At 35.9% G+C, this 25,131-nt stretch overlaps 1 long non-coding RNA gene across 3 annotated transcripts in view; it reads left to right on the forward strand.

Annotated features, from left to right (window-relative positions):
* LOC141417550 (uncharacterized) overlaps positions 1-25,131 on the forward strand; it is a 45,469-nt gene that overhangs the window by 5,648 nt on the left and 14,690 nt on the right. Inside the window, exon 2 of one of the 3 annotated variants that reach the window (XR_012442195.1) lies at positions 19,050-19,174. The exons of the other annotated variants lie outside the window; for them this stretch is intronic. This is a non-coding gene — a long non-coding RNA (uncharacterized lncRNA). The remainder of the gene's footprint in view (positions 1-19,049; positions 19,175-25,131) is intronic. 3 annotated transcript variants of the gene reach the window in all.

Here is a 25,131-nt window from a genome sequence, read left to right on the forward strand (position 1 = left end):
AGTTTTTGCTATGCAGGGAGAATCCACGAGACTCTTTCATCTTATACACCAGATATCTGCCTTAAAACATTTTTTGTTTTGGTTCGGTTTGTTTTTTTGTGTGCCCTTCTTCCTGCTAACAGCTTCCTTTAAACATAGGTCTTCACAGCTTCACAGTAGAAGAAGTGAGAGCAAAACACAAGCAGGAAGTGAGTTTTGAGATGTAGAATGGGTTGATATTGTACACTCAGGTTCTGGAGTCCACTGCCAGGGATGAGTCCTGTTCTGTCATTTACTTTAAGCAAGTTACTCAATGTCTGTTTCTTATTTTCTCACCTAAGAAATGGGCTTAGTGGGGCACTGTTGTGGGGATTCCATGGGAAAATTGGTCCCTTAGCAGGCAACCAATTTGTGCTCGGTAATATGAGGTTCATTAATTGTCTTCCAAAGTTATAAGGTAATATTTTTATTACAGAAAAAATTCCCTAAGATGAAGAAGCTGTCTAACAGGAAAAACATCTTAGTAGTTTCTATAGGGAAAAATATACCCAAACATACACACACCTTGATCTGTGGGTCCTCTTGTCCCTATCACTGGACACATAGTTAATGTTCTCCTAAATGTTCCACTCTGCCAGAAGTCTCTTCCCTCCCCTTCTAAACTCTCAACAACTTAAGAGAACATCTTCATCCTATTCAATACTCCCATCCTTAAAAATAACAAGTGACTTTGAATAAGAATTTTCCTAATGACTAAGAATTTCTTTTGAAGCACAAAAGCCAGGGTTAAAGGTCCTAAGTATTCCCACATTGTAGTAAGTGTCCTGGTATGTTCCATAGAGAATGATATGAAGCAGAAAGAACCACGTTCTCCCCTAAACTAAAATGATGGAGCCTGAACTTAAACTTCTTCTCAACCCACAACCCAGGCAGTTTATCACAAGGCCCTGAGCTCAAAACCCCGCTACTCAGAAAAAATAAGTAAGAAGGTAGAATGTATTTTCCTTGACTTGAGGATTTTGCTTGAGTTTTGGGCTCCTTGGGGTATTACAACAAATAGATACTCGGTTACTTCCAATCAGGGGACTGCTTCCTAACAGAACTGCTCTGTAGTTCATAGTGGCTGGTGTCCCAAGTCATGACTTAGCACTTGACGAACAGCAGGAAGTTGTAAACCTTCTCCTTCTGTCCTGTAATTGCAGCACAGAGCAAAGGTTCTGAGAAGTAAGCATGGACATGAATATCTGGTCGGGGGGGACTGGCATTATTGGGGTTTGAACTCAGGGACTTGCACTTGCTAGGCAGGTATTCTCTCACTTGAGTCTTACCATTAGCCCTTGTGACTTTAGTTACTTTTCAAATAGTATCTAGTATTTACGCCCAGGTCAGCTGGACTTTGATCCTCCTATTTACATTTCCAGCATAGCTGCCCAGCTTTTTATTGATTGAGATAAGGTCTCATGAACCATTTGATTGGGCTGGCCACAACCCTCTATCCCCTGGGTCTCCACCTCCAGAGTAAAGCCATGAGACAACTGTGCCCAGCCAATACCTGCTTTTTTGTTGACATAAGAAGCTGGCAGGGCAGGAGGAGAGGCAGCAGTGGGCTGTCTGTCTATCTGGACTGCCCTCAGTCTTTGGTATGAAGATGGAGATAGGTTAAAGAGAAATTACTCAGAAGGTGGCACTGAGTAATAGCCTGTTTCCTCTGAGAATTCTGTTTGCACATTCTAGAATTTTTAAAGTATAGAGGAAAATGGGCAGGTTACCAGCCATGTTTTTATAACTCACTCAAAAATACTCCCATTATTTCATATGGTTCTTCTCAGTCTTTGTTGATTGAAAAAATATATCATACAAAAGGGGAAAATGCTTCTGAAGACCGAAGTTTCAAAGTTAATAGAAGCATGATAAATTGCTACTTAAGGGTAATAGGGCAGTGCCCTCTTTCTTCTTATCCATTTCTCTGGTGCATTGAAGTGAGATTTTATGTGGTGCAGTATTATCTCCATGCCACAATATTTCATCTAAAGGATGCTATAACACTGATCAACCTATATACTTGCCACTGTGTAAGAACAGTGTCCAGAAGCACTATTTATAGGACACCTCATTATGTGGGCATTGAAAGTGTCTAACATAAACACTAAAGAAAAATAAACATAGTTCAGTCATAGGAAAACCACACACAATGATTTCCAATTTATTTACAAGATTACATGAACGATAGCACATTTTCTGTATTTATGTGGGTTTACAGATAACTGCTATGCCTAACTTTGAATGCTTAACACAATAAAAGAATATCTATTCTCTTCGAGAGACACATTTAATGAGAAAATGAAAGAGCCATTCATTTTAAAAATAATAATATTGCTGGGTGTACCTGATTGAATTGTTAAAAGCAAGCTCATTTTTGAGTTGCTTTAAATGTTTTTAATCACTGCACCATCTGTATAAGACTGAACTGTTAACTTTGTCTCCTGCTTAGAGTAGAATATTCAAGCAGGAAGGAAATGCTCCAAACATTTACTTCAACTTTCTCATTTTATTGGTGCTCCAGAGTTTGCCTCATTTTCTCAAGCTTGCAGAGATGCTCAATGTTGGGTCAGTCATTTATCTAACGTCACTGCCCTACCGTAATGCTATGGATATTTCATGATCTTTCTTAGTATCTAGTATCTGTCATTTGCTAGCTCTGTGACCTTAAGTTTTGTTTTCTCACCAGTTAGATGACTCAGTTAGATAATCTCTGAGACTTCTGCCAGCTCTGAAGTCTAGTGTCTCTAAAATTACAAAGATGTTTTTAATGAGCTAACTTCCACTTGCACTGTGGAAATGTCTTATTCAACAGAGAAATTTACTGTGGAAAGAATTTCTTCTTTTGTTCTACTTATCAATAAATTGCCTAGCCAACATATCTTGCAGTTTTTCTGTGAAATGGATATTGTATTATTTTTTATTTCTCATTCATCCAAAGGCACAGCTGGGATTGTGTGATGGGCAGTCTCACACAGAGGCCCTTCATCCTTGCCTGTTAATCCATTTCCTGGAAATTTTTAGAAAATCCTCTTTGTCCACTCCTATAACAGATTCATTTCTCTTAGAACATCAGAATGCTGTAATGATTCACTGGCACTCAATATGACAATTTTTTGCCATGCTAACATTGACCCTATGCAGTTATTTGTATAATGTGTATTTTACAATGATCTTCCCTGTCTTCTGATGTAGACAGTAAGATAATGCACTGTGTTCTTATTTGCCAGACAGCATTTATTTTGATGCTAAGCAGAACTCAAGCGTTGGTTGAATAAATAGTAAATGGTAGATGCAGAAGCCTGAATGGAAGGTGAGTTGGTGGTATTAGAACTTGCCCAAAATAATGAGCTATTCATTGAAAGAGGCTTTGAGGTAATGACATGGCTGTGGTAAATTTTCCACAATTCAGGGTCAGTTTCAGGTATATTGACCTAGAACTTTACCAAGAACAATGAGTTATGCAATATATTAGAGATTTCTAAATCTTACTCCATCTCAGAAAGTGAACCAGAGGAGAATTAGAGGACTTGGATAGACATGTTACTAATACTTAGCTACCTTTATCGACAGCCAGGCAGTGTACTAAGCTTCTCACAATGCTTCTTGCCAATGAGTTTTTTCCAAGAAAATGCTAAAGATGAAGGATCTGATAAGGCTAGATTCTAACACCAAACTCTAGTTCTCTCCATTGTATCATGTAGGATCTTTAACCAAAAATGCAATAGAAAACTTACACCAGGTTAATGAAGGATGAAATGGTATTTATGAGTGTGTATAGGTGAGGTGATTTCATATGCATTATGTCACCCAATCCACCTAAGGTTAGATCTTCTCTATCATAGAAAAGAGAAATCCTTCTCAAAGTTAGCCAATCAAAACAGATTCATGAATGCCAGATTTTCACAGTGTTGGACCTAGTCAAAGTGGGCCATACAAAGATTATTAACATAAAAAGTACAGCAATTATATCAACTTAAAATGCAAAACAAATTGGAAATAAGAGCAATCCATTAACTTTTAAAAGTTGGCATTAAAAGAAAAATAATGCCAACCCTTGAGTTAGTGCAGCTATATCATGAACAAACTATGAAAACAAGTTCTTAAAAATGTGTTTGCTATTCTGTTCCTGCAGTTGCAATATAATTGGAGATAGTTCAATAAATCCCTTTTCGTCTTCCAAGCTTGAACTCACATTATCAGTTTTTAACTGGAGACTGGCTAGGAAATAGGGAAACTACTGGAGAGTCCAGCCTTGACTTTTAATAGACACTCATGGGACAAATCACTTCAGAGAAAACTTGATTTCTTTTCCTGATAAAATTATAAAATTAGTAGAAATAGGGAAGACAGCAAATAACAATTTATGCTTATTTTAGCAAAATAATTGATATAATATCTTTATGACATTTTCCTTTATAAAAACATTCAAAATGGTTTGGGAACAATCACTGGCATTTGAGTTTGGAAGTAGTTTCATTGTAGTAAATGAAGAGAAATAATGAAAAATCTAATGAAATTATGTGTCTCCCAGGCAGTAAAGTAAGGATGACAAGCATAAACTCCAGAAAATTCAATACTTAATAAAGAATGGGGAAGTGAAAAAGCACAGACGGTTTAGAACAATAACTTAAAACATAATGGAAAGTAGATAAGCTCTAGAAGGGAAGCTTAATACATGGGATCAGAGATAATTCAGTAAATGAGTTCAAATGCAGAGGTTCCTAAAAATCCCTGCCAGGTTAAAACTCAGGAATATAACAAATTACTTGTCTCTGACTGCTATTTTCCTAACAGTAAGCTTGCTGACTCTTGTTAAATGAAGACCTTAGGCAAATGTCAGATAAACCATCCCCATGAGCCATGGTGTGGCCGGGCATTCAACTATGAAAGTGTAGAGCTTGCCCAGTACGCCTAAAACATCCCCAGTCCAGTCCTTACTGATCCATCCTGCCATGGTCTTGTAAACATTTAGCTTTGTATTTTTATTTTCACCACTGGTTTTTATTTCCTTCCTATCTAACCAGTACCATTTTTTCCTCCTACTAGAAAAATGTATCAGAAGATTCTTATTCTCAAAAAATTGTTGTTTAACAACAGTAATTTTTTGATAAGTAGAACAAACATAAAACATTTTTAATAAAGATACTATCTTTTTTAAAATAGGTCAAGGATTTTCTAAAGCAAAAATTATTCAAGTGTCTCCTTTATGAAAATATCTACATTCATAAGATTTGAATATGCTACTGACCTTAAACCTTTGTCTTAATCTTTTGAAGACTACGGAAAAAGATTTAATAACAAGACACAACTCAGTTTCCTTCCCCAATAGAAGATAGATTCATACAAGTTTTAATGTAGAAAAATTCTCAGGGACTAGAAGAGAAGTGATAGAACTTTCCCTAATGTGTCATTGGTTTTGGATGAGTACAGTACGTTCACTGTCTCAGAATCTCATGTCCACAGGGAACTTCATGTAGATGACCACAAAATTAGCGAGGGCATGGCTAAGTTCACAGCCTGGCTCACAAGAGATAGAGGTTTACATCTCTCTCACACAATTGTCCACAATTGGTCCAGGGAGTGGGGGCAACTCTGTTCCACGATGCCATTCAGAGATTCAGTCCTTTCTTATTGCCCCACTTGCTATAGGATGATTTTTCTAGTCTATGGAATCAAATCTGGCTCCACCATCAAGACCATGCCTTACTCCATAGGATAAGAAAAGAGGATGTGAATATATGTAGATATTGCACACAACTCTATTTTCATGGCCTTATCTAGAAAGCATTTGTGTGATGTTATCTACTTCTACCTACTGAAATTCAGTGAGGGTAAGGTGGAGGAATGGGAGTGTGGGAAAGTGTCTGTTACTAGAAGAAAAATGGAAGAACCCTGTGTGGTGACAATGAGAATCTTTTTTTGCAATCACCTATATATAAAACTTAGTGACTTGAGATAAAGATGAAGCCATTAGAAATAATCAGAAAGAAATAACCAGTTGAAATAAGTTTGTGTTCTATTTTCTGATGAATATAGAAAACTTATTGCAAATGAAAGGCTACAGAAAAGTTCAAGCATCCCTAATCAGAAAATCTGTACCCTAAATTTTTCTTTAGCAACATTTCTGAAATGCACCAATTACTTTCCAGCCCAAAGTTATCATTAGCTACTTATCAATACCTGTTAAATGTGTGCAGTAGCCATTAACTGCTCTTGGGTTTTCCCCATATGTAACCTGACTTACACACAACTGGCTCCTCTTTCTGTGCCCTCACACAGCTCCAAATGGCTTCCCATCCTACCAAACCCAGACCCCTTCTTTGCTGCTGGTCCTTTAAGAGCTCACCCCCACACCAGCCAATTATGAGCACTTCCCTCCTTCCGGCTCACAGACTTCAGGCGAACATGCGCAGGAACAAGCCTTTGAATGCTCTGGTTCCTACATCTTTTTATCCTTTGTTAAAAAATGCTTTTCATTTTAATTCCTCTAGACTTTTTGTTTGTGTTTGAAGTCCTTTTCCTGTTAATGACCTCACAATGGATGTTTCCCTTAATTGAAGACAGAACAACAAAGCCTTAGACATTACCATCCTGCATCTCATGACTGTTAGTTCCTTATTAAAGTATCATTCTATGCACAAACAGCTGTTTTCAGGGACCTTTATACTTAGTTCTCAAAGCAAGTATAATGGTTAAAAAAAAAAAAGTATTAAGCACCCAGGTGGGCAGAACTAGCTGCTTTCAGAAATAATTACTCCTGATAGGAGTACAAACAATATATACACATATAAATTATATACATATATGATTTATATATATATATATAAATAAGTCAAAAATATATATGATTTATATATATATATATATATATATATATATATATATAAATCAGTCAAAAATATTCATTTTTGGCCAATTGGTAAGATTGACTCTGAATAATGACTTGAGCTCTACATGTAGATCCACAAGCTTTTGATCTCAATTAGGCAAAGAAAGCAAATGTTCCTTTAGCAAGGCTAGGGCTGAGGGCAGAAGGTAAGTTGATAATTGGATGTTCCCCACATTAGAGACTTTACTGACAGAGCCATGGGGAGATAGCTGGGAGCTGTCTAACGTAGCCATAAGAAGAGCATTTGTTCAGAATCATTCCTTCTGCCTGATCTCTGCAGCAGCAAAATACATGATTAGAGGTCAAAAAGTGTCTTTGAGAACTTTCGTGGTGGAGCTCAGAGATAGAGCGCCTAATGTGTACAAGGTTCTGGGTACAATCCCTAGTCCCAAAAAAAAGCATCAGTGTGTTTTTTTCCTTCCCTTTTAAATCTATTAAAATCTCCTCTTAGGAAAAACCATGAATATAGGCATGTTTTCCTTCTGGGTGAATCAAATCAATACATGACATTAAGGGCTTTCTCTTCTGAGGCCCAATAGGCTTTTGGGGAATACAGGCTGTGGTGCAAAGTGCATGAAATTTTGGCCATCTTTGAGTTGATAGCAAAGAATTTTTTCAAGAATTGGAAGTTATAGTTAAACAGTATTATTGCATTGTTGTACCCAAAAAAAATGTAATGTGAGGTACAAATATAATCATATTAAAATAGTAAGGCACAACTGGGCAGTATGGATTTGAAAACATGTGAAAACACATCAAATATCAAGAGCAAATTTTACCTTGAGAGTGTCATGTCCACAGTGGCAATCTCTTTTCTTCCTCTCCCTTAAATTGCTTCATGAAGTAAGTAAAACTCCAATTCAATTCTGTGAGCATTTGGGAAGATGAATGAAAGAGGATGAATTGCAGGGAAGAAGTTCTGAGGGGGTTTAATTTCTACAGGAGCATTCACAGGGTTGGTAGAGACCAAGAAGGTTGGCAGTCTGCTCAGAGCAGTCATCAGCTTTTAGGAGTTTGTGTGTGTGTGTGTGTGTGTGTGTGTGTGTGTGTGTGTGTGTGTGTTGTAAAAGATGTTATAAAAATATACTTTGAAGTTGTGTCAAACATCACATTTGTGGATATTTGTCCACTTTATGGACAAGTATATCAAAATTTTGGGAAGCTGAGATAGGAAATCTTCTATTTAGTGTTTAAATTTATATTTTTCTGAGTTTCTCAAGATATAGGACAACTGGAAATAGTGCATGATTTTCTTTTTTTCAAGTTCAATGTTAAAAGAAAATTTTATTCAATTGAAATATGGGCTCTGTGTAAGCAAAACCACCTATAAAAAGTTAGTTAATTTTTATAATTTTTCTCCTCTTCTCTTGGCCTGCAAGAACTGTCTCTAACCTGAGACCATCTCACCCGCCCTTGCCTTGGTTAACCTTTCTTATCCTGGAAGAATCACTTGCCAAGGAAGCTCTTGTAGATGTCCTAGTCCCCCCTGTCTCCTTTACAAGCTTCCCTTCTCTGGCTTCTTTCTATCCCTTAAGCTCTATGCATTAATAGATTGCATCATGGGTCAAAATGTGTGAATCTTCTAGAAGACTATCTTATTTACCTTTATGTTCTTAACACCTGTCATAGCCATGCTGGAGCCATGCACGATGCATCTAGGTAAATATATAAACAGTGACAGGATGCTATGCATGGAAGGTACCATTTATTTGGGTAGAAATAATGTGTGACTGAGTCATTCTTTGTAACCATGTGTGAACTTACGGATGCCACAACTCACAGTTTGAGAACCACTAAGCAAAAGACATCTAGCAAAAAGAAAGGGAGGGACATAGTGTGTTAACTTCCATGATCCCTGCTAAGCTGAGCTGGTTTTGTGGAAATCTGTGTCTGTTATCTAAAACAAATATGGAGATTGAACAGCAGCTTCTTTGAGGCTTTAGCAAGGATGTTCTCATTCCTGCCTGAAAATACCAGCACAGAATTCAGAGGTCCATTCATTGTTCAGGTTAGAAAACTGGCTTTTGAGAAATGCATTCTAGGGTCAAGATAACCCCAAAGTCCTTGAAGTTGACATATAATTTAGATCATAGACTCATAACCTGGGGATAACCATAGGTCACATTTATCAGGTGTTATCTCTATGAAAAGCAATGCTTTCTGTATTAGTCTATATGACCATACAACAGTCCTATGACATAAGTGTTCATATCATGCCCATTCTACATATATGAACTGTGACTCAGAAAGGCAAATTAATGTTTATGGTGTGATTAGAACTTTATGGGTGTTTTTCCTTCTTCAAAGTCCATCACTTCCTACCAGAGTAACCAATGAGAGCTTTTGGCACTACATCTAGGTGTTCTCAAAAACACTTGGTAGAGCTCTAGTCAATATCCTCATATTAGACAGTACAAGAATTCCCCCTTACTAATGTTCTTATTTTTGGTGGTTTTAGTTATCTATGGTTAACTAAGATCTAAAGATATAAAATGGGAAGATTTAAAATGTTTTAAAATATGTACCATTCCAAGCATTATGATGAAAACTTGCTCTGTCCCACTCTATCCTGCCCAGGTCATGAGTTGGCCCTTTGTGCAGCAAATCCACACTACAAATGTCACCCATTCAGAATTGCTGTTAGTAGCTGTTTCAGTTATCAGAGTGACTATTGACATATCACAGTTCTTGTGTTCACATATCCTTTACACTACGTAACAATGCCTTAGTCATTCACCCCATTTTCTCTCATCATGTAGGCATTGTGCCATCTCACAACATTAGAAGAAGGGGGAGCACAGTACAGTAAGATAGTTTTTATTAGAGTACATTTTAATGGTTCTGTTTTATTATTGGTTATTGTAAATCTCTTACTCTGTTTAATTTCTTATTAAACATCACAAGTTTCTGTACAGTAAAAAGCAAAGTGTATGTAGGGTTTGCTACTATTGGAGATTTCAGCCATCCACGGGAGACTTGGAATGCTTGCCAGGAATAAGACAGGACTAGTGTGACATCAAAGCCAGCTAAGTAACAACAGAGAGGCTGTACTTTTTCATTTCATGACCATCAATTTTGGTTTCTTTTGGGGGGCGTCCTGGGGTTTGGACTTAAGACCCCATGCCCATTAGGCAGGCGTTCTACAATTTGAGCCACTTTACCAGCCTGTGACTATCAGTTTTACCAATTGATGTCCATGGCTGGTCCAGGAAAAGATGACCAACATCTGAGTCTTACTTCAGCTAGCAGCTTGTGATGAGAACTTGAGAGTCATTTACTTTTACTTTCTGAAACATGAAAAGAATGGTTGATAATTATCCCCACCATCATTTCTAATAGTTAAATATTTCAAATCTTTAGTTTTTTTGTCCTTCTGGTTTGTGAACAGCAATGACAAAATTGGTTCTCTGTCTTTTCATCTCCATTTGGAAAAAAAAGTCAAAAACTAAATGCTCTGGTTAGCATTTACAAGAAAGCTTTCCTGGAAGCTTTGTTGATGTTGTACCCTTTGCCACATAACATAGAAAGTATGACTTCCTGTGAAGTTTTGAAGACCAAAAAGCACAAGGCCCCTTCTGGTCTTATCACTGACACTTGTGCCAGTAGGACATCCTAGAGGCACTTACAATTTTGGCCATTTTCCAGAGACCTGCCGAAAGCATTCCATAAGCAGATGCTTTTGGATCCCTCTTCTTGACAGCTTTCACTAAGTAACTTTCCTACATTCATGATTTTTTCCATCATTAAACCAAAACATATGGCCATTTTATCTGCTACCCTTATTCATAGGTGCCTTCTATACCAATGGCTGCATTATAATCTTTGCTTCCTAAGCCAGATACTATTTTTTTTAAAAAGGTTGCAGCTACATTATTATTGTCTGCATCGTTTTTCTTGCTTGCATTTTCAAATTTATTTCTACAGATTTATTCTGCCCTTTCAAAAATAAGACTATATTATGTACATTCAGTTTTCTATTGATTTTGTGAAAGAAACAAACAAAAAAGAAAATCCCCTCATTCTAAGAAGATTTTTTTGTGTAAATAGGTGTGTTAGTCAGCTTTCCATCACTGTGACAAAATACCTGAGAAAATCAACTTAAAGGAGGCAAGATTTATTTGGGCTCAGGGTTGCAGAGGCTGCAGTCCATGGTAACTTGGCTCCACTGTCTCTGGGTCTGTGAAGCAGCATAGCCTGTGGTGGAGAAAAATAGTTCACATCATGGTGGCCAGAAACAAGCTGGAAACAAGCTATAGTCCCCAAGAGCACACCCCCAAAATTCCACTCTTGACAACTGAGTGGCTCTTCCAAAGTTTGTCACCTCCCAATAACCCATCAAATTCCTTCTAATCGTTTTGTTGGCCAAAAAATCACTGAATAAGAGGAATTGCTTCTTATTCATAAAACCTAGCACTCAACTGACTTGTATTACAGAAGAATACAAAGGCAACCAGAGCAATTGTGTGCCCATCTGACATTGAAGAATATTAAAAATTATACTTTAATAACTCTCTGCTTCCTCTTGCTGATGGAACAAAAATTCAATTGTTTATAACAACACAAACCTATTATCCTATATTCAGAAGTATAACATGGATCTCACTGGGCTAAAATGAAGATGGTGGTGTGTCAGTTTGCTCATTGTTGTGACAGAATATGTGACATAAACAGCTTGAGGGAGGAAAAATTTATTTTGCTCATGGTATCAGAGGTTTTAATCCATCATGGGTGTGGTAGAGTTATAAAGGAAGGGGTCAGGCCAAGATATAATCACCAAAGCCACCCTCCCAGTGACCACTTGCTCCAACCACATCCATCCTTCCACAGTTCCATAACCTCCCAATTGTCTGTTCAAATTTTGAGCCCTTCAATGGATTAAACCATTCATTAGGTTAGAGTTTTGAGAGGCTGACATTTCCTCCATTTCTGTTCTTTTTCTTCCTAGATGGCCGTGGTTCTACTTGAGTAACATTCTCAAAAACCTGGTGGATCTCCTGTATATATCATAGAGATTGCTATTTTTCGCAAAATCTTCTTTATTAGGTCCTTCCTAGATAAAACATCTCTAATTCTGAATTCTGATAAGTTTGTTGAGGAGGTCCATGAGTCTCAGGTCTAATCTATAGGAGTTCATACTTAGATTTTTTTTTTAAATCCTGGTAAAGCAAAAATGAAAGGTTATCCAGTTATACCACATCCTTGGATTTCTCTCCAGAACATGCTTTCCTGATTATAACTCCCCTGATTTTAGTATCTTTTACAATCTGTATAGGTTGAGAATTTCAAAAGCCTTTAAGTTCTGGCTCCTTTTTGTGCAATGGTTATTCCTTCAATTTGTTCCTTTTCTCTCATATTTTGCTATAATCACCAAGAAAAAAACAATTAACACCTTCAGTATTACATTTGGAAATCTCACCTAGCTATCCAAATCCATTACTTACAAGTCCTACTTCCCATGTAACAATAGGACACAATTCCATTATGCTTTCTGCTACCACATAACAAGGATCGTCTTTCCTCTTCTACCAGAACATTCCTTTTTTTTTTTTTTCCTATTTGTCAGTATTGGGGTTTGATCTCAGGGCTTTGGGCTTGCTAGAAAACACTCTCCTACTTTATTCACACTCCACTCCCTTTTGCTTTTAGTTTGTGTTTTAGATAGAGTTTGTACTTTCTCCCAACAACTTCAGACCATGACCTCCTACTTCAGCTTCCTAAATAGCTGAGATCACAGGCATTTGTCACTGTACCTGGCTTGTTCTTTGTGATAGGGTCTCACTAACTTTTTTCTGGGACTGGCCTCAAATTTTAACCCTCCTGATCGCTGACTCCAGAATAGCTGGGTTTAGACTAAGGCATGCAATACCATGTCTGCCCCATTCCTATTTTTTTCTAATCCCTCAGCTGAGCATTTTTAACATCCATCTCTCTGACAACAATCTGGTTTTGACAATTTAGATATTATCTAAGATGGTATAGTTTTCTCCCATGCTCTTCCATCTTGTAAGCCTTCACCAGCAGAATCTTTAACATCCATATTTCTACTCTTAGTCTCTTTACGAAATCAAGTCTTACTTCTATCACACTGCTCAGAATTCTTCCAGTCTTTGCATATTGCCCAGTTTCAAAGCCACTTCCACATTTTTAAGTATTTCTTACACCAGCACCCCACTTCCAGGTACCAAACTATACTGGTTTCCTAGGGCTATTGGAACAAGTTACCATAAATTTATTGACTTAATGCTGCTTATTATTTTATAGTTCAAAAGGACAGAAATCTAAAATGGATTTTACATTAGCAAGATCAATGTCCCTCTAGGGCTCTAGAGAAAAATCCATTTCTTCAACATACATTCTGTAGCTCATGACCCCTCCTCTATCTTCAAAGTATCTGTAGCCTCTGCTTTGCTCACCATATCCCCTCTCTCTGACCCTGATATGTCTACCTCCTTTTTCACAGGAAACCTTGAGGTTAAATTGGTCACGCTAGAAATCCAGCATAATTTCTAAAACTAAAGATCTTTAATCACATTGACAAAGTCCACTTTATCATGTAAAGTCATATATCCACAGGTTCTGGAAATTAGGACTTGGGCATCTTTGGGGGATCATTATTGGGCTGGTCATAATGCTACATGCTATTGATTACCATATTCAAGTAATGTACAACAAAAACAAGGTAGAAAATGAAGACTTTCAGGTAATTAAAATGTGTTAAATTCTTTCCATTATTCCAGAAGAAAAAGGCAGACCAAATTTACCCTTCATTTAAAAAAAATGAATATATCTGTTGAATATTTAAAGATGGCCAGTAAAAGATGAGAGACCAAGTCAGCAAAGAGATAGACAAAGTAGGAAATGCAGGAAACTTTATCAAAATAAGGAAGGGCAAGAAAAGAAGGGAAAGCAAAAGCATAATAACAAAGGAAAGATACAACAAGACAGTAGAGAGAGTTCTAAATCTGTCAGTAGCTACCCAAACTATACTTACTAAATGTGGAGATTAATTGCCTCCTCTTGCTGGTTCTGATAATGCCAGCTGCCATGCTATCAGATACTCCATGGAAATGGCCCACCTGGCAAGTACCTGAAGGAGATAGTAGCCAATGACTCCTGAGGAACTGAAGTTCAGCCAACACCAGGAAGTGAGTCCTGACAACCAGCTACAAAGTGAACTCCTCCCAGGAGGACCTTCAGATGAGTGCAGGCCTGTGAGACCCAAAGACTGAACACCTAGCTATGCTCTGCTTTACCCCAGTAGTTGCTAGGTAATAAGTGTATTATCTTACACATTAAGTTATAACTTCTTTTTCCTTAGGAAGCTACTAGTGAAAATTGTAAGTAACACGTTTATCTAATCTAAATTTCAACTTCCTGGTCTGCAGAGCATGAAATTACACACCGTGTAGAATTTAGAAAGTATGGGAGCCTTTTATTCCCAAGTCTCCCTTCAGCTTGTGTTCTTATGCTTCTTGAGAGAAAAGTCTTCACATTGTTCTCCAGAGCCATATACAAATATGCTGAGATTATTCTCAAGAAGCAAAGAAGCAAGATTAAAGAACAATGTATAGTGGGGCAAGAAAAAGAAACTAGTAACGGTGGCAGGGAGATGTTGGGAGTAATCTAACCAATGCACAATGTAAGGCTATTTGGAATTATCACAACAAACTTCCCCTAAACAATGAATATATGCTAATAAAAATAAATAAGTTTAACTTACGTTAAATTAAAAAGAAGAAGAATATATAAGAAAAGCAATATTATACCTACCCTACCAATATTGTCCCCCTCCTACTTCCTCACAGGCCAAGTCAGCATTAACTGAATCTAAGCTATAGAGGTACTCAGCTCAGTTATGGGGCAAATTTCAGGAGTAGAATAGATGTCAAAAGAGCTCTGGGACTAGTAAGACTGATAAACTGCTCTTGATTCTGTCCATCAAGATCTGGAGGCAAGTAAAGTAAGGGTTTTTACACAATAAAAACAGACAAACATTGGTAAACAACTCTCTATTTAAAAATTAAATTTCTGAGGGCTGGTAGAGTGGTTTGAGTGATAGAGTGCCTGCCTAGCAAGTGTGAGGCCCTGAGTTCAATCCCCAGCACCACCCAAAAATAATGTGATGCTTTCCTAAAAGTGAACCACGCATTTTGACACAATAGGGAAAATATTAGATTCGTGGAAATGAAAATGAAATTCCTACCTGTCCTGAATGAATGGTTTACTCAAACAAACCAAAGCATGTTACCTTAGCTTTACATAGTTTTGAATGTTAGGTTTAACCTAAGTTATTTAAGAAGAATATTATTTTCCAATTCGTATCTGGAGAAACAGATACAGAAATGAAAGAATATGCATTAAGGCCAAGATGGAAATTTAAATTATAATTTAATCTAATATTTAATTTGAGAGAAAATAAATTTTGTACAACTTTGAAGAAACTGAAAAAAGATTTTCACAATTTGGGAGGGAAACTAAAAAAGCTAGAAAAATTTAAGTTGCACACATAAGATGACACCTATAAGAATCTACTTCGCATCTCTGTGACTCATTACCTGTACACTAGAATAAGTCCTTTGCTGGGATGCCAAACCTACGACTAAGCTAAGCACTGTAAAGGTAAAGGGGCAGTGCCATTAGCATAGTCCTATAAATGCTGACAGACATTCTGGACTCCCAAGTACATATCAAAAATATTTTTAGAATCACAGAAATTGCAAGTGAAGGTAATTTTACAGATTACATGGTCAATTCCATTAATTTCACAAATGAGAGAACTGAAGCTTAGAAAAATTAAAAAGATATTCCTAAAGGTTAGGTACCTACCAGTGGCAATGTAAGGACCAGAAGTCAGTTCTCTCATGAAGTCCTATACACTTTATCTTGTATACATGATAAAATAGTAGTCCTAGTAGCTTTTTGTGTACGGTTTTCCCCATGATGTAGTAGTCCAAATCTAATCATTAATATTTTCATAGTTTTTAAGCTCCTGAAATAGACACATAAATTCATCTCGATAATTCTTATATCTTGTGTTTTCATACATAATTGGTACTTACATACATACAGCAGGTATGTTCTCTAATCCTGAGCCTCCCGGTCCATCTCATCTCCCTCTAATAATGCATGAGGGCTGGAGATTAGGTTTACATGTGTGCCCTACTGGTGGATTCCTGCAATCCTGGCTGCATGTTCTCTATCACAAGCCGTCAGAGACTCAAAACTCACAAATACTGTGATTTTTCTGCATGGGTCATGACTGAATATGTTGGGTTCTAGAGATATTTGGGAGTATATTTTGTGCAAAGTGCTCTGTGAATATAATCTCCTAAAATCCTCACGACTCTCTACAAGGGTGTCACCATTGTTTACATCCTATTAAGTTGAGAGAGATCCAGGAGGAAGAATGTGAGAAGAGATCAGAAAAGCTTATCTAACTTGCACCTGCCAACTTCTGAAGTAAAACAAGACCTATTGATGCACCATTAAGGAGAACATAGCAAATCAAAGGTCATCAGTCCTTAAATATCAAACAATATGACTGAATTATCTTAAAGTGCTGGTGTTCAGAGCATACTAAATAACTTGCTCATTGTCAGTTCAACTCTCTAAGAATGGTAGTGTAAGGTAACATGATCTATAGGGCTTATTAGCTTAAAGTAGAATCTAATACACTCATTTCTAAAGGAAAAGTAGCAAATGATAGGCACCACCATGGAAGGCACAATTCCTCTGCAATTTTCAGTTCCCTTGCACAAATGTCCTTAGTGAAGTACTTCTTTCCCTCCACCCACTTTAGAGTAGGATGAAATGGCACATTCCATTTTCAAAGCAGGTTGCTTGCACATAGCAGCAGTATTAAGAATGTGAAAAGCTATGATATAGAACCCAGAGTAAGGTGCTAGCTGAATTTGCTCATTGAGGAAATCCGCTCTGATAGAGGTTAGGGAGCCATGTAGAGACTAAATGCCATTTCAAAGCCAAACAGGAGCAGAATAAGTACTGATTTATGTTTATGATAATTACATTTGAAAGCTAAAAAATTATAGGGTTGTTTACAGAGATGGACTTATTATAAAATAATTGCATCTAACTTCTTATTCACATAAAAGAAAGTTACTTTGGAGGAGATGGTTGAAAGAAAGGGTTTCCTTAAGAATGGAGGATATAACACTAGTTTTAGACAAAAACAACTTCAAAGGCTTTGAGGAAAGTAGTGGAATTTTAAACAGAATCTCACTCTAAGAATTTTATAAAATGTCCTAAACTTAAAAGCATTATTTTTCTGCAGACATCTAATTTAGATTACATACAAACCCTGTAATAAACCTCCTGCAAACACATAATAGTAGGCTGTATGCATTATATACATTCAATGTTCAACTCTATTTAAATACAGCAATTGACCTTCCACCAACATCCAAGAAGCAGAATTCCATGGCAACAGTGAAAGAAAGGCCACAATAATATTTTCCAAGGCACTTTTTGTCCCTAGGGGAACTCACTATTACACTTGGAAGCCATGTCACCTGAGAGATGATTGGTAGCGATATTTCACCTGGAGTATATTTTTTGTTTTTTTTCTAGTAACAAATAGCTTGCAATTAAACAATGTCTACCATTCCCATAAGATGTGTTTCTCCATCATGTGACCATCACTTCTCCATAGTGACCATGTGAATAGAAAGTGATAATCTGTTGGTCTCTAAGGTGTGTGATATCCATTAATGCCAGAGGCAGTATTTGGAGAGATTTTTAACAGTTCTACCTCTGTGACCAGCAAAACCTGAATTTGACATCAAGAATAAGCTTATTATTCCAGGCAGGGTCTCAGCATATCTGTGCCCAAATAAATTGGGAACAAAAGCACTTGCTGTAAAGTTTCCGTGAAGATTAAAGAAGGTAATGATTCTAAAATACCCATTCCAATTCCTGAAATAGTATAAACACTCAATCAGCATAGCTGTTCCTATTGTTATGACACATTTATCTTATCTCAGGAATGTGTACATGTTACATTATTGGTAAGAGTGAGTGGAAAGCATTTTAAAATATAAAAAAGTGCATTATTTAAATAATTTCCCTTTGGCTCATATAGTTTGAAGCATATTATTTCACAGGTTGTAAAATTGAGTGAGATCTATTATGGTATCATAGGAATAATAAAGTGTTATTATAATACAATTGGTGCATATCTATAAAATATATAAATGCACATATTCATGTTTATATATAAATTTAGTCATTTTAAAGATCTTGCACAAATATCATTCATACACAAAATACTTTAGAAAATTTCATTTGTTCTTAATAACAAATGTGTAACATAAGCACAACTGCATTATCAAAAAGGCAATATTTTATTAAATATGAAGGTCATAGTAGAAGGTTTATTTTTATAGACAAAAGTCCCACAAAAATAATTTAGCTAAGGAATCTATAAATTCAATGTTTCAATCCCCTCCAGGTTAAAGATTCCCTTTTAATCAATATCTTACTTCTCTATAAAACTTATTTTACAAAAAAGACAGAGTAAAGACTGAGTTCCTCTGGTTAGCAGTTACACATATGACTTTTTCAGTCAAGACTTGAATGGAATCAAGACTGGAATCTCCAATTTGGGCTTCCAGTGCTTTCCTCAGAAACCTAAGGGGAGAGGAAGATCTCAATTTGACAACTGAGAAATATTTCCATAACGTCTCACTTATTTTTGAATTTCAAAAACATATCAAAGTCTGTAGTTTCACAAAAATACTCATATTTATAAAAGTTAGATCTTTATGAAACAGTACTCTAACTTCACTTCTCCCTTGAGCATTACCAACCCACTAAGGGCAAATGTCACACTATTTCAAGGATTTGGGAAAGTAGATAATTTCACCTTTAATTTCCAAAAGTAGGTATTAATGAATACAATAGGAACCTGATTTTCTAAGTGGTCTGACACATGGAGAGAAATAATGACTTTAAATATTGTATATTTCTCAAAAGACATAGATTATAGTTTTCAACCCTAACAAAAATGATACAACACGCACATATGTGTGTGTACTTCCTTCTGTCATGGGGTCAGAGCACTACCTTTTCAGGTGCTGTCTTTGCTAGCTGGCCAACACTCACTTTTGTTTTATCCTTCAAGGCCTAACCCTGATTTCTGACACATGTGGCAGTGTTGCTATGGAAACGGTGGCTTTGTGCATCCCTAAGGGAACAAAGGATGATTTCCATTTGAGGACTTCAGAGATGGCTCTCAGCGCTCTGTTGGTAAAGGATCGTGGAAACAGCATATTAAATGTTATCGACAAAATTCCATTCATATTTTACATGTCCTCTTTCTAGTAAACACTATTCCAATACATCTTATTGCAGCAACCTTGGGACATGGGCCAGAACAAAAATGAGGCTTTGCAGGGTTGGGTAAGGATCACTGGTCAAAAGCAAGGATCAGGATTTTGAATTTTGTCTTTTGTCTTCTGAATCCCAAGTCCAGCTGTTCCGGGGAGATTGGAGTTTCTGCTGGTATTATTGATATATTTTTTTTAATCTTGATACCCATATGACAAATTTTAAAGTAGATGAAGAATCAATCAGATACCCCTTCAACTTTCTCAACTCCTGATGAGTGCTCTGTAGCTAAATTCAGGTAGCTAGTTTATTTGTACAGACAATCTTTCCAAAACATCTAGAAAAATTCAAAACCTGTGTAAAAAATGATAATTGAAGCTAGCAGCTATTACATCAAATAAGTTCTCAAAAGGTAACTATACAATTGTTTGCAAATATAATATTCTTACTTAAGACATTCCTTTTACTAGTATGACCTTAACTATTTTAACTTTCTTTCTTAACCGTACCATTCATGCAAAAAATATACAAATCATAAGCATAATGTATATTAATTTTATAAATTATAAACACAGGCATATAGCTACCATACAGAATAAGTAATGCAACAGCACCAATACCCCACAACCCTTTCCTCCTCCTTTTAAGTCATAGCCCAACAAAAAAAAGTAACCACTGTTCTGACGTTACCATTATAAATTTATTGTACTCATTTTTGTACTTTTTAGAAATGAAGTCATTCAGTATCAGTGTACACTAACACAGCAATATGTCTGATAGGTATATATATATATATATATATATATATATATATATATATATATATCCTAATAACTTTTTCCTTTCTGTATATATGCATGGTATAGATATAACCTAACTTCATCATTCTGTCAATGGACATTTAAGCTATTTCTGGGTTGGGGCTATTATGAATAAAGCTACCATGTATATTTTCATAAATATATTTTGGTGGAATATTTGCACTCTTTTCTCTTGGTTATATACATAGGAGAGGAATATGTGGTCCCTTGGTGAGAATGAGTTCCTCTTAGTAGATACCAAGCATCTAGTAAGTAGCTCTACTATATTAGACTCACATGAGCACTTGGAACTATCATGTGTTTGGTTTTGTATTGTTTATTTTTGTGTGTATTTACTTATTTATGTATTTATTTACTTTTGGCAGATATATAGTGCTTGCTCATCATATATTCATTATCATTTAAATTTGTACACTCTGATGATCCTGAATGTGGATCATTCAATGCACTTATTTAAGTGGTGTGTGTGTGTGTGTGTGTGTGTTTAATGTTTTAGAAAGCTTTGATTTCTCCAAGGTCACAATGGTATTTTTTATGGCAGCATTTAAGTTGAAACATTCATCTGATGGTCTTTCTCATTGAGATTCATAATACACACTTGGAATGAGTTTTGTTTATGTAAAGTAGGAATCACAGTATATCTGTATGACACATATATAATATAGAATGTATATGATCCACACTTTAAAGATAAATGACTTTCCCTCAATGCGTAGCAAAGTCTTTTGTGTTTTCTTTTCTCCCTACAAATTCTGTGAACTTAAATATGGGGTTGCTTCTGGACTCTATTCTTGACATTTATTTATTTAACCAACCAGTATCAAACTATTTTAATTGCTACAGCTTATAATAAGATTTGACATCTGAGAGTGCAAGTTCTCCAAATTTTCTTTTTGCTATTTTGGAATTCATCATTATTCTTGATTTTTTTTATTTCCATATATATTTTATTAAATATATTTTATTTCCATATATATTTTTCAATTTTTAAACTATAGTGGCTGAGATTAAGAAAGAAGTTACAGTGAATCTTTGATGCAGTAAAGATGATTCATTTATAATATTAATTTAATAGGATATACCTTTTTATTTTCTTAAGTAAGATATCTCTCAGTAATGTTTTCTTTGTAAAAGATTTTTGCATATGCTTCAGTCATTCTTAGAATTTTCTTTTTATATGTTACTACACATGATATCATTTTAAATACAATTTCTAACAGTCTGTCAAAGTGTATGGAAATATACTTCATTTCTTATATTGGCCTTTAATTGTTAACTCTAATAACTTCACTCACTTATTCTAAGAGTTTATCTACATATTCTAATGAAATTTATTCCTCTATAATCATGCTCCCTATCTAAAAACAGTTTCATTTCTTTCTTTCCCATTCTTAAGAATTTTACTTTGTTTTTGCATTCTTGTACCAGGACACCCGTATATTATTGAACAGAAAGCATTGTAGTAGACATCATTGATATATTCCCATTCTGATACAGAAAGCTTTTAATGTTTTATTACCAAGTATATTTTCTATAGACTCTTGGTAGATGCCTTTTGTTACAGATATTTACCATTACTCATAATTTACTAAGAGTTTTATCCTGAGTGGGTACTGAAAATATTCAGGGCTAATTTTGCATCTGTTGTGATGCTCATGTGATTTTCAATGACCTAACTACAGAAATTGCATTGTTCAAATTTTAAAGTTTAAGTCAAGCATAGATACATGGAATAAACTCAACTTGGCTGAGCTGTATTATGTTTCATGTCTGATGTTTGTTTGGTTAATGTTTTGTCTATGGAATTATTGTGTCTTTGTCTATAAGAATGATTTGTATATAATTTCCTTACATTTTATTTGTGATGTCTTTGTCAAGTTTTGCAGTGTGGTTTATGCTGGCCTCATGAAAAATGCCTGGAACTGCTCCCTTTTTTACTATTTTCTGGTTTTATTTGTATAAAATTAGTTTTAGTTTTTCTTATGTGTTTTTGGTAACTTAATATTGTAGCCCTCTGTGACATGAGTTTTCTTACTGCTAGTGTTTTAAACTACAGATTCAATTTCATTCATAAAAATAGGATTATAAAAATTTTCTGCTTCTTGTTTTAGTGCTACGAAATTGTTTTTCTAGTAATTTATTCATGCCATCTAAAATTTCAAATTTATTTGCAAAATATTGTTTATAAAACCCTGTTTCCTAATCTGTAGAACTTTTGAATGTCCTTTTTGTATGGCAAAAGGATTTGTCAAAGGACAAAATTATAATTTAACTTAAGATCTTCAAGTCCTTGTTTTCAATTCAAGAATTGTGCAACACCTTTTTTCATAAAATAGAACAAATATTCCAATGAGTCAAGCAGAAGAAATTGAGTTTAAAAATAGAAAGGGGCCGAAGAAAGCAGAAAAATAGCCAAAAATTAGATTGGTCATTTCAAAGTCATTTCTTGTAAGGTAGGGGCAGAACAATAGAAAAATAACTGGTTAGCATCAGGTTAACTTTACAAAAAGATTAAGGGAGAGGAAACTTCATTATCATGCCAATTGAAACTGGCCTGTTTGAGAAATTTGGCTCCCCCTCTAATCCTGATTTCTCAGAAAGTCAGATAAACAGCTTAGTCTCAGCTTGGTGATTGGAATTTTAGGGTGAGTGATTCCATTTTTATTTTTATCCTGTTCTATTAGGACCAGCACAGGAGGTTTTTCCAAAAAGATGGCCTTCCCTAATAATACAGAACTTTACAGATGTGACTAAATTAAGGATCCTAAATGGAGAAATCATCCTGAATTACCTAGGTAGATCCAAGGTGATTGCAAGCATTCTTATAAGAGAAAAAAAGAAAGTCTTAGTTCATTTTGTGGTGCTATAACAAAGTACCTTTGACTGGATACAATATGAAGGAAAGATACGTATTTAGCTGACAGTTGTGGATGCTCAAGAGCTCAGTGCTAGCCCAGCATAGGCTCTTGGTGAGGATCTCATAGTGTATAGTATCACATGGTAAGAATGCATGTAAGAAAGAGAAATCTCATACTGAGAGAAAGGAAGAGAGCTAACCAAGAAAGCCAAATTCACTATATCAAAACTGGCTCTCATAGTAACTAATCTAAACCTGAGAGAACTAACCCCCTCCCTCAAGATGGGCATTAATCCCTTTTGACAATAGTGATCAAATGATTTCATCACCTCCTATGAAGCCCCACCTCAGTTGTACCTCCTCTTAATACCATTACACTGGGGGCAGGGTTTCTAGCATATGAAACATTCAAGGCCCAACCATAGCAAGGAGGCAGGAGAGTCTGTGTTAAAGAAGGCTCTGTGGTAGAAGCAGAGGTCAGAGATAAGAACACACCCAAGGAATGCAGGTGACCTTTAGAACAAGAAAAGGCAAGGAATCAGGTTTACCCCCACAGTCTCCAGAAAGATCACAGGATAGCCAATACCTTGATTTCAGTCCCATAAGATCCACCTCATATTCCTGAATTTTTGAACTACAAAAAAAATAAGTATGGGTTAAGTCACCAGAAATCTGTGGTAATTTATTACATCAGCAATGAGTAATGGATAGAGCCTGCTATTATTTTTCATGTCTTTAGGATCTGTGGTGATGTCTCCCCCTTTCATTCCTGATACTCTGCATTTATGATTTGTCCATTTCTTCCTCAACAGTTTTACTTACATTTTATCAATGTTGTCAGTTGATTCAAATAATCAAATCTGTGATTTATTTATTTTCCCCACTGCCTGTATTTATTTGACAACTGATCTTATCTTTATTATCTCTTCACTTTTCATCCCTGTGGTTTTAGTTGGACTTTCTCTTCCTATGTTCTAAAACAGGTTTCTTCGATCTTTGATTTTTATCTCAGTTATCTATCCAACAGAAATGTGTACATACAAGCACCAGAATATATGTATAAGAATGTTCATAATAGTTTAAATATTATAGTCCCAAGTAGGGAATAATCTAAATGTCAATCAGTGGTCTTGTGCATTGAACTAAGGAATTCAAATTTTATCCTAAAAGACAATGAAGGGAGAAGGGTAAGGCATTGGCAGGTATTCAGCACATAAGTGATATAATTGATATTTGATTTTTAGGTTTTTCTCTGGCAATAGTTTGGAGAGAGCCACACTAGATGAATCTAGTCCAAGTAGAAAGTTGCTTAGGAAGCTGAGGAGACTAATTTAGTGACAGAGGGAGTAAGACAATAAACAGATGTGCACTGTAATATTAATGAGACAAAATAATGTGGTTTGTGCTGGACTATGGGAGACCAGAGTCTAGGATGATTGGGAATCAGAGGCATCTGTCTTATTAATCCACCTTCAATTTCCTCTAGCTTTCATCTTCACTATATATGACTAACAATTTCCCATTCTTGGAAACTCCTTGAGGTCAAGGGTCACCAAACCTTCTCCATTTTCTTCCAATTCCTTGATCCCTCCTTCTCAGTCTCCTTAGCGGGTTTCTTGAAAGTCCACCTGACATTTAACCTTTGGTTTTTCAGAGGATAATTCTGGACCCTCCTTGTTTCCTTCTCAAGATTCTCTTCCTAAGTGTATCATTTCCATGAATTTGGTATCAGACCATGCTACTGACTCACAAATATCTATCAAATATATATCTCTAAGTCCAGTGCTCTACTCTGAACTCAAGGCTTACAAGGCCCCCTGCACACTATCTCCAACCATTTTAAAATCACTGCATGAGTAACATAGAGGAAACCAAACCACTGAGCCCCCATGTACCCCTCCTTTCTTTTTATTCACTCTCCATCTTTTTCTCTATGAAGTCAAATCTACCCAGTTACTTAAGTCAAACGGGATTATTTTGTTATTTTGGCCCATACTTTAATCCTTTGCTAAAAATTAGTGTCTTCATATTGTTCTTTAAAAAAGGTAACTCTCTTACAAAGTCTGCAAAGCCTTATAAAACCTGAGATATTCAATCACATTCAAAAACTCTTGCCTGTCCACTCTCCATTTTGTTCAGTAAGCTCCAGACACTGCTGGCTGGGTTGTGACATTGATGGGAGGTATCTCCTTCCTGCA

Source organism: Castor canadensis, chromosome 15, assembly GCF_047511655.1.
Source record: "Castor canadensis chromosome 15, mCasCan1.hap1v2, whole genome shotgun sequence".
Lineage (NCBI taxonomy): Eukaryota > Metazoa > Chordata > Mammalia > Rodentia > Castoridae > Castor > Castor canadensis.